Raw genomic sequence first — 11,567 nt, 5'->3', positions numbered from 1 at the left:
TGTTGATATAAAGTTTACTTTTAAATTGCCTCTGTTACTAGCAGTTATTCTCTCAAAGTTATACTGGTGGTTGAACTTAACACTTTGATTATGCTGAAGCTAAGATATCCCCAGCCCAGGGATGATTATGAGATAACTACTCACTAAAGGACCCCCACACAAAAGGAGAAGAGGAATTCAACTCAATGGATGTACAAACATATGACCTCAGAAAACATAGTCACCTCTAATAGTTTATAACCTTCCAATAATTAAATCAAAAGATACTGAAGTAGATGAAATTCTGAAGACATTTTTTAAAAATGTTTAAATGATCAAGGAACTATAAGAAAATCTTAAGTAATGAACTTAGGAAATACAGAATATACAGGATGTGAAAGAGCATTTCAATAAAAATATAAAGAAACAGAAATCCTGGAAATATAAGACTAAAAATCAAATGAAAAATTTAATTGAAACTCTCAATAACAGATTAGATCATGTGTAAAACAGAATTTCAGACCTTGAAGACAAAATATGTTAACTTGAACACTCAGAAAGAAAAAAAATAATCATGATCAGAATACATAACAACTCTGGGATAACATTAAGAGACCAAACATAAGAATCATTGGATTTAAGGAAGGAATGTAGATATAGACAAATAATAATTAAAACATTTTCAGTGAAATAATAGAAAAATTTCTAAACATTGGGAATTAGATGGGGATCCACATACAGGGCATTTAAAACCCCACACAGAAAAGATTAAAAAAGAAGGTCTCCATGATACATTATTCTTAAAATACCAAATATATAGGATAATAATAGAATTTTAAAAGGCTCAAGAGAAACATATCAGATTATATACAGAGGTAATCCAATCAAAACAACATCTGATATAACTCAACAAAAACCCTAAAAATCAGGAGGGCTTGGAAAAATGTGTTTCAAACCCTGAAAGAAAATTCCTTTAAACCAAAAGTGCCATATCATGCACAGCTACCTTCAGAATCAAAAGAGAATGAAAACCTTACAAGATAAGCATAAAGAATCCATGACTACTAAGCCATCATTATGGAAAATACATAAAGAAACCCTGACAGAGAAAGTTAAAATCAAATACCAGAACTCAGGAAAGGGTGAATCTCATTGGAAGAGTAGTTAAGTAAATGAGTAATAGGTTCAAATTAAACATATTTATAATAACACTGAATGTAAATAGTCTTAATTCTCCAGCCAAATAACAGACTGGCATATTGGGTTTTTAAAAACAAGGTCAAACTGTATGTTGTTGGGAAAAGACATACCTCTCTCAAGCAAAGACATCCATAGCTGAAAGTGAAAATTTGAAAATTGACATTCCACGCAAATGCAGCCCATAAGCAAGCAAGAGTAGTGACTCTCATATCTAACAAAGACGACTTCAAATTAGAAGGGATAAAGAAGGTCACTTCATACTGGTGAAGGGATTCAAGTCAACAAGATGATATAACAATAACAAATACGCCGGAAACGAATAAAGTAAATCAAACACTACTTGAGAAAATGGCTCTCATAGACCCCAACAGAATGATACTGGGTGATTTTAAACGCTTTTCTTACCAACAGATTGGTCAGCCAGGTATAAGTTCAGTGAAGACACTTCAGAAATTAAAAAAATATATATTATAAATTAAATGTACCCAACACATCTGTAGACTATTTCTTCCAACAACAACTGGGTTTACTTTCTTCTCAGCTGCTCATGGAACTTCTCCAAAAAAAGACCACATTTTAGGTCACAAAGCAAGTCATAAGAAATACAAAAATATCAATATAACTAGGGTCTATTTTGAAAGCTTATATTCCAATAAATTGGAAAGTCTAGAAGAAATAGACAAATTTCTAGACATGTATAATCTACCAAAATTGAAACAAAAGGGGACAGAAAACCCAGACTGGTGACAATCAGTGAGATTGAAGAAAAAATAAAAAGCCTTTCAACAAATGCTCAGGATTGGATGGATTCACATCTGTATTCTACCAGACCTTTAAAGAACTATTGCCAATGCTTCTCAAATTACTCCAGGAAATATAACAGGGGATAACACCTAGTTCATTGTATGAAGCCAGTGAGATCTTGAAAGCAAAACCAGATAACTACACCTTAAAGAAAGAAAAACTACAGGTCCCTAATCCTTAATAAAATACTAGAAAATCATATTCAAAAACACACTGAGAAGTTTATACATGACTGTATAATCATGTTGGTTTCATTCCAGGGATACAAAAATGGTTCAACAAAACAAATCAATAAATTTAATTCACCACATAATAAAATTAAGCACAAAAGTGGGCTGGGTTGTGGCTCAGCGGTGGAGTGCTTACCTAGCACATGCAACGCCCTGGGTTCGATCCTCACCACCACATAAAAATAAATAAACAAAATAAAGGTACTGTGTACAACTAAAAAAATAAATATTTTTTTTAAAAAAGAACAAAAATCACATGATCATCTCAGTAGATATTTTTTAAAAATCTTTGGCAAAATTCAGCACCCATTCTTGATAAAAACATTAAAGAAACTAGGAAGACAAAGATCTTACCTAAACATCTTAAAGACTACATGGGAGCCACTATAATATTAAATGGGGGGAAACAAAGCATTTTATCTAAGATAAGCATGTATATATACCTTTACCTCTCCTATTTAAGACGGTATATGAAATGTTAGCCAGATCAGTCAAAGCAAGAGAAGCTTAAAAATGGGGTACCAATAGGAAAGGTAGTTAAATTATCACTGTTTGCAGATTATATGATCCTGCACTTAGAATATTTACATTACTCAATCAGAAAGCTTCTAGATCTGTTGAACAAATCCAGCAGTGTAGCAGGATATATAATCAACATATGAAAATCAATAGCTTTTCTATGTACAAATAGTGAATATGCTGAAAAAGAAACTAGGAATCAATTTCATTCCCAATAGCCTCAAAAAATAAAGTATCTAGGAATAAATCTAACCAAGGAGATGGAAACCCTCTACAATTAGAATTATAGAATATTAATGAAAGAAACTGAAGAAGACACAGAAGATGGAAAGATCTCAAAATTCTTTTTAGGCAGAATTAATATTGTTAAAATGGCCATGCTACCAAAAGCAAAACACAGATACAATGTAATCCCAATCAAAATACCAATAACATGTTTCACAGAACTAACTAGAAATGAACTTTCTTAAATTCATATGGAAGAATAAAAATACCCAGAATAGTCAAGACAATTCTGATCAAAAAGAACAACCACAGAAGCATCACTATACCCAATTTCAAATTATGCTACAGAGCTTTAGTTATAATAACAGCATGGAATTGGCATAAAAATATGTGTGTAGACCAATGAAATAGGATAGAAAACACAGAGACAAACCCACACAGATACAGTCATCTGATTCTTGACAAAAATGCCAAAAACACTCGTTGGAAAACAGGCAGCCTTTTTAACCAACAATGCTGTAAAACTGGATATCCATGTGTAGAAGAATGAAACTAAATTCTTATTTATCACCTTGAAAAAAAGTCTATTCAAAATGGATCAAGAACCAGGGATTAGTACAGAAGCACTGTAGCTGCTAGATAAAAACTTAGGGTCAACACTCCAACACCTTGGTGTAGGCATTAACTTCCTTAATAAGACTTGTTAAAGCTCAAGAAATAAAAACAAGAATCAATAAATGGAATAGCACAGCAAAGGAAACAATAAGAATATGGAGAGCCTACAGAATGGGAGAAAATCTTTTCCAACTACTCAGAGAATTAATATCCAGAAATTTTTTTAAAACTCAAAAAACATCACCTAAAAAATAACCCATTCAGATGTATGCTTTTTATCATATGTGGAAGCTAGAGAGGAAAAAGGGTTGGGGCTTGGGGACATGTGGTTAGATCTCATGAAAATCAAAAGGAGATCAGTAGAGAAAAGGGAACAATAGGTGAGAACTGTGGAGGGAGGTGGAGAGTGCTGGGGAGTGATATTGTCCAAATTATATTGTTATATTGTGTGCATGTACAAATATGTAACAACAAATCCCACCATCATGTACATATATAATGCAACAATTTAAAATGTGGGGAAAAAATGAAACTTATGCTCCACCAATCACAGTGGTCAATAGGACTTTAGTTTTATTATCTTCAACTACTCACTGAGATACTCCAAAGGCAACAGTTCAAACTTTAACCAATCAAATCATTTCTTTGTTCTATTTGGCATTCACCCTATAAAAGCCTTCCTTTGGGGCTCCTTTAGCAAAGCCAAAGCACTTTTGTATTGGAGCTGCCCAATTCATGTATCATTGACTGCTTAAATAAATGAACTAAATAACAACAACAACAACAATAATAATCCATTAAACAAGATGAGACAAATGGCCAACACATGCATGGAAAAAATATTCAAACACCATTAGCAATCAGGAAAATGCAAATCAAAACTGTAATGTAATTTCTTCTCACTCCAATTCAAATTACAGTCATCAAGAATACAAATAATAATAAATGCTGGCAAACATGCAGGGGAAAAGGAACATTTACACACCCCTGTTGGCATTGTAAATGGGTACAACTACTATGGAAATCAGTATGGCAATTATTTAAAAGAGTAGGAATGGAACGAACATATGACCCAGCTACACCACTTGTTGGTATTAGTCCAAAAGAAAGTCAGCATACTATAGCAAGTTATAGAATCAGCCTAGATGTTCATCAACAGGTAAATAAATTTTTAAATGAGCATGCAAACACACACACACACACACACACACACATAATGAATTTAGTCAGTCATTTGCAGAAAAAAAAATGGATGGAAATGGAGAACATATTGTTAAGTGAAATATGCCAGACCAAAATCACAAGTGATGTTTTCTGCATATTTGGAAGCTATTGAGAAAAAATGGGGACAGGGAATCTCATAAAAATAGAAGGGACACCAGTAGAATAGAGGATGAAGTTCAGGAGGAGGGAGAAGGGGAAGGAAAGGGCACATACTTGGGAGTTAAATTGAACAAATTATGTACATGTACAAATATATCACAGTGAATCCCACTGTTATGCATAATTATAATGTATCAATTAAATTTTTAAGAAATAATAAAAACTATTTTTCAAGCTGAACTAGTTCCTCAGAAAAAGATAGAAGTCTTTCTATCTTAAGGAGTATAATGCTTTGCTATTGCTGACATAGCAAAATACCACAGACTATGTGGCTTGAACAACAGAAATTTATTTTTCTCACAACTCTAGAGGCTAGAAGTTCAAAATGAAAGTGTTTATAATGTTAGTTTCTTAGTTTAAGGCCTCTTGCATAGCTTTGGATGACTGTCTTCTCCCTGTGTATTCACATGGTCTTCACTCTGTTTATGTCTGTGTCCTAATTCCTTACTGGATTAGGGTCCAACTAAGGACATATTGTAACTTCATTACACTTCAGAGACCTAATATCCAAGTATTGTCATATTCCAAGATACCAGGAGTTAGGACTGTAATGTATTAGAGCTTTGTGGACAAGTGCAGATCATAACAAGGTGTTTAAGTATACCCTCTGACTAGTCATTGTCTGAGTACTTAGGCTGACCCAGAGAGAAGCCTAGGAAGCTAGTCTTAAATATAAAAACCAAGAATAAAATAAAATGAAAAAGTGAATAGATGTATTACAGGCCACACACTGCAAGGGAAATAGAATCCATACAATTAGTGCAAACAAGTTCCTAAAGCAATAACCACTGCCCTATAAGAAAATTAAGCCATTGGAATCCAAAGTTGCTTTACCATGTTATCTAAAATGTCCTATTTTCTGCAACAAGAAATACCTGAGAAGCAAAGTATAATGATTTGTACCCTGAAAAGACCACTCAAGATATATTCTCATCCTAGAAGGGAACGGGAAATGGTAGAATTAATGAAGAATTATATAAAAACAAAAACAAAAAAACTAAATAAAATATGTTTGAGTTAAAAGATGACAGCATTGACTCAGCAAATAAGACTATCAACAAAAGACATAATAAAAATGGACATTCTGGATTTTAAGAACACAGTTACTGAAAAGAAAAATTCACTACAGAGCCTCAAGAGTATATTAGAATGGATAACATAAAATCAGCAAACATGAAGAGAGTACAATGAAAATCATTCAGTACTAAAAACAGAGGGGAAAAAGAAAGCCTCAGAAACCACTGGGACACTAGTAAGTGTATAATGGTGGTCCCTTAGAAATTGAAGAGAAAGGGGGTAAATGAAGAAATAATGGCCAAATATTTCACTAATTTGATGGCAAATATTATCCTATACATTCATGAATTTGCAACTACAATAAACACAAAGATCCATTCCTAGACATCTCAATCATAATTATGAACAAAGGGAGACAGAAAATCTTGAAATATTATCCTTCATAAACAAGGGAATGACAATATGGTTAACAGTTGACTTCTCATCAAAAACAATGGAGGTCAGAATAGTGGGATGGCATATGAAAGTGCTGGGGGAAAGAACACTTAAGCAGGAATTCTGAATCCTTTAAACTTATTCTTCAAAACTGAAGATGAAATAAAGACATGCACAAATGACTGCAGAATGTGTTGCTAGCCGAAATACCTTATAAGAAACACTGAAGGAAGCTCTTCATATTAAGAGAAAGTGATGTCAGATGAAATTCAAATGCACATGAATGAATAAAGAGCACCTCGAACTTTTAGCATGAAAATACATATGTGGATAATAAATAAATGGCTATGCATTTTTTTCAATAAAGTTTTGTTCCCCAAAATAGGCAGTGGGCCAGATTTAATTTATATGTCATAGTTTACCACCCATGATCAATAGGTATAAAATTTTATTTTATTTTTTTATGGAGAGAGAGAGAGAGAGAATTTAATATTTATTTTTTAGTTTTCAGTGGACACAACATTTTTATTTTATGTGGTGCTGAGGATCAAACCCAGCGCCCTGTGCATGCCAGGCAAGAGCACTACTGCTTGAGCCACATCTCCAGCCCAGGTATAAAATTTTAAAGATAACCTTATAAAAACAATAATTGTACCATAATATTGTTAAATATGTAATGTATGTGGATGTAACATATTATGATAATAGCGTAATGAAAGAGGAGGATAATAGAACTCTATGAGAACATGTTGCTATATCTTACTGGGATTGGCATTCATCCGAAATAGATTGTTGTAAATTAAGATGCATATTAGCAACTAACAAAACTCAAAAGTAGTTTAAAATAAAAGGTATTAAAGTATTTAAAATACTTTAATAAAGTATTTTTAAAATAGGGAAAGGAGGAAAACAAAATGAGATCTATAGAAAAAAGTAAGATGTAAGACATATGTCCAACCACTTAAACAATAACATTATAATGAAAACTAAATGAGAGTAGATGTCAGAATAGAGAAGGTCACTTTCCTGGCTTCACCATGGCATGAAACTAAGGAAGCATATAGACAGCTTCTCAGCAAGGTGGGTGGAGAAAAAAAGGCAGGAAGTACTTTACTAGAATTTAATACTGGATATTCAAAGCATATTGGGGACTCAGGAGGTTGGATATATAAAATAAGGAAGAAATCCCAAGTGCCACAGCCACTCCTGTGGCTGGAGGCACTGGCTAGAACAGTCCTTCCATGAGCAAAGTGGAGGGAAAAGAGAATTAAAGGAACCCACATTTTTAGGATGCCTGAGGCATGTGTGGGTACAGAGAGCTTAGAGATCAAAAATACTGTCTGACTACCATGAAAGGTGTGCTGCACAATATTCTTGTGCAGGAAAGAAGCCACATCTCTCCCAGCTGGGACAGATGGAAGGAACCATTTTGCAGTCCTGATGGGGGTGGCAGCAGCTGGGGAGCTGATTCCTGGAAAACCTGAGTTTGGCCCAAAATACAGGCCTGAAAAACCAATACAGCATTACGTAGAGTGACCAGGAGAAAATAAAATGTGAAGAGAGGTTTACACAGGGATCTACTGGTTGTAGAAACCCACCTAGATCTCAATCAGCTGCTTGCAAAATCACCTGGGAAAGACAAAATGGCTGAGAATTCGAAATGGCAGGTAGAGAGACTGAGATTGGAGACTGAACCAGAGACCAGGAAATGTGGAATCTGCAGGTGATATAGTGAACTAATAATTGGCTCCTCCACCACCCGAGAGGAATCCAGCGGAGATCCTTGAGGAGCAGTCTCCAGTGTGGACCAGCAATTGCTAGATCCTGGAGAAGCACGATTACCTCTCTCACTCTAGTGAGCCCACCCTGAGGGTGGAGCAAGAATCACATTCCAGATGACCCCAGCTAACACTACTGGGAAGGGAAGCTGAGAATCTTTTGAACTCCAATAGAAATAACTCTAACTTTTCATCAGACATTTTTATTTTCTTTATTCATTTGTGAACTTAATGGTTCATAGAAATTAATACATATTCATATTTGTTTTTTTTCTCATTTCTATCATTTTTGAAGCCAGTTATTTTTCATGGATCAGTATTTGAGGATTAGTATGTTTGATTAGTATATTTCAGTTTTGCTTTTTATTCTTTTATTTTTATTTTTAATTTTTTAATTATTACTTAATATATATTTTTTCTCTCACTAAAATGTTTCCCTTCATTCTCTTTCTTTTCTAACAGCCAATCTCTATTTTCTCCCTTTCACTTTTCCTTTAACTTTTTACTTCTATCTTTGCTCCTCCTCCCTCAAAATCATCTCATCTTATACCACTTCTGTTCTCTCCCTGTCAACCATTTGAAAGTGTAAACCCTTTTGTAAAGCTACTATTTTTATTGTAGGCAATAACTGGTCATATCATTTGTTTACTGTGATAATTAATATTGTATACATAATAACAGAAACTATTTGATTAAATGCTGTATATGTTTGCATTTGTTGTTGTTATTATTTTTCTCCTTCCTAAACAGTGAAGAACTGGAAACCTTCAGGGACTCTATAAGTTCATGGGGTAGAAACTCTACTGACTCAGATCCATACTGTCAGAGAAGGAGTGTAGATCATAAGGTAAAGGATGATGTAAAGAATGAAATCAGGGAGAAAATACAGGAGTGAAAGATTGCTTCAATAGAGATTGTGAAAAAAAAAACATAAAGCAGAAATCTTGAAATAAAGTTATCAATAAACCACAATAAAAATTCTGTAGCATCCCCTATAGACTAGACCACTTGGAAAATGGAATTTCAGGCAATTAAGACAAAATATATAATCTTGAAAATAAAGGGGACCATGGAGAAAAGATGTTAAGACACCATGAACAGAATTTCCAAGAAATATGGGATAACCTGAAAAGATCTTATCTGGATAGATGAAGACTTGGAGATACAAACCAAAGGAATGCACAATTTTTCAATAAAATAATACCTATAGAGGATAGGAAAGGCAGCAGAACACAACAGACACTAGTATGGCAATATGTAAATCAATGGATGTGTAACTGATGTGATTCTGCAATCTGTATATGGGGTAAAAATGGGAGCTCATAACCTACTTGAATCAAAGGGTGAAATATGATATATCAAGAACTATGTAATGTTTTGAATAACCAACAATAAAAAATTTAAAAAATAATAATAATACCTAAAGAAACAAATGAAAAATCAAATACAGGAGGCTTACAGGACCCAAAATATACAAAATTACAACAGACCTACACCAATCCACATTAAAATACCTAACATACAGAATAAGGATAGAATATTAAAGGATGCCAGAGAAACAATAGGTCACATTTAGAAGGAAACCAAACTGGATTTCAGCTGATTTCTCTACTCAGACCTCAAAGCTAGGGGGTCTTGAAATAATGTATACCAAGCTGTAAAAGAAAATGGATGCTAGCCAAGAATACTATACCCAGCAAAATTTGTGATGAAAAAGAAAAGATTATGACAGACACTACTGAAATACCAACAATAATAAGATACTCTTTTGAAAATTTATATTCTAATAAAATAGAAAATCTTGAAGGCATCAGCAAATTTCCAGAGACATGTGTCCTATCCAAATTGAATCAGGAGGAATACTTAAATGGATCAATTTTAAGCAAAGAAATTGAAGATGTCATCAAAAGCCTACCAACAAAGAAAGGCATAGGACCAGATAGCTTCTCAACTGAGTTCTACAAGACCTTCAAAGAAGAGCTTACACCAATACCTCTCAAATTATTTCATGAAATAGAAAAGGAAGGAATCCTTCCAAACTCATTCTATGAAACCAGACAAAGACCCATCAAAGAAAGGAAACTTCAGACCAATATCCCTGATGAACATAGATGCAAAAATTCTTAATAAAATTCTGGCAAATTGCCTACAAAAACATATTAAAAAGATAGTGCACCATGATCAAGTACTGGTTGGTTCAACATATGTAAATCAATAAATGTAATTCATCACATCAAACAGATATAAAGACAAGAATTACATGGTTATCTCAATAGATGCAGAAAAGGCATTTGACAAAATATAGCATCCATTCTTTTTCAAAACACAAGCATAACTAGGAATGGTAGAAATATACTTCAACATTGTAAAAGCTAAATGTGTTAAACCCAAGGCCAACATCATTCTAAATTGAGAAAAACTGAAAGCATTCCCTCTAAACATTCAAAGACAAGGATTCCTTCTTTCACCACTATTATTCATTATAGTCCTTGAAACTCTAAGCAGAGCAATTAGATGAAAGAAATTAAAGGTACAAGAATAGGAAAAGAAGAACTCAAACTCTCTTTGCTGGCAATGGTTTCTATATTTAGAAGACCCAAAAAACTCCACCAGAAAACTTCTGTATCTCATAAATGAATTCAGTGGGGAAAACAGGATGTAAAGTTAACATCTATAAATGAATTGCATTCCTATACATCAGTGATAAATCAACTAAAAGATAAATTAGGAAAACTATCCCATTCACCAGCAATGTATGGGTGTACCTAGTCCCCCACATCCTAGCCAACATTGAATGTTACTTGTATTCTTGCCATTCTGACAGGAGTGAGATGGGATCTCAGTGTAGTTTTAGCAATTACACAAAAGAAAGAAATTAAAGGGATATGAATAGGAAAAAAAGAGCTCAAACTACCCCTATTTGCTGACTACAGGATTCTATATTTAGAACTAAAAAAACTCCACCAGAAAGCTTCTTGAACTCATAAATGAGTTCAGCAAAGCAGCAGGATATAAAACCAACACCCACACATCAATTGCATTCCTATATATCAATGATGAATCAGCTAAAAGACAAATCAGGAAACTATCCCATTCACCTCAAAAAATAAAATAAAATACTTAGGAATCCATCTAACAAAAGAAGTGAAAGATCTCTACAATGAAAACTACAGAACACTAAATAAAGAAATTAAAGAAGACCTTAGAAAATGAAAAGATCGTTCATGTTCTTGGGTAGCCAAAATTAATATTGTCAAAACGGCCATACTACCAAAAGTGCTATACAGATTTAATATAATTCCTATTAAAATTCCAATGATGCTCTTCATAGAAATAGAAAGAGCAGTTATTAAATTCATTTGGAAAAATAAAAGGCCCAGAA

The sequence above is a fragment of the Marmota flaviventris genome, chromosome 9 (genome assembly GCF_047511675.1).
Source record: "Marmota flaviventris isolate mMarFla1 chromosome 9, mMarFla1.hap1, whole genome shotgun sequence".
NCBI classification, from domain to species: domain Eukaryota; kingdom Metazoa; phylum Chordata; class Mammalia; order Rodentia; family Sciuridae; genus Marmota; species Marmota flaviventris.
The sequence above is the reverse complement of the archived record's forward strand: the minus strand, read 5'-3'. Positions refer to the sequence as shown.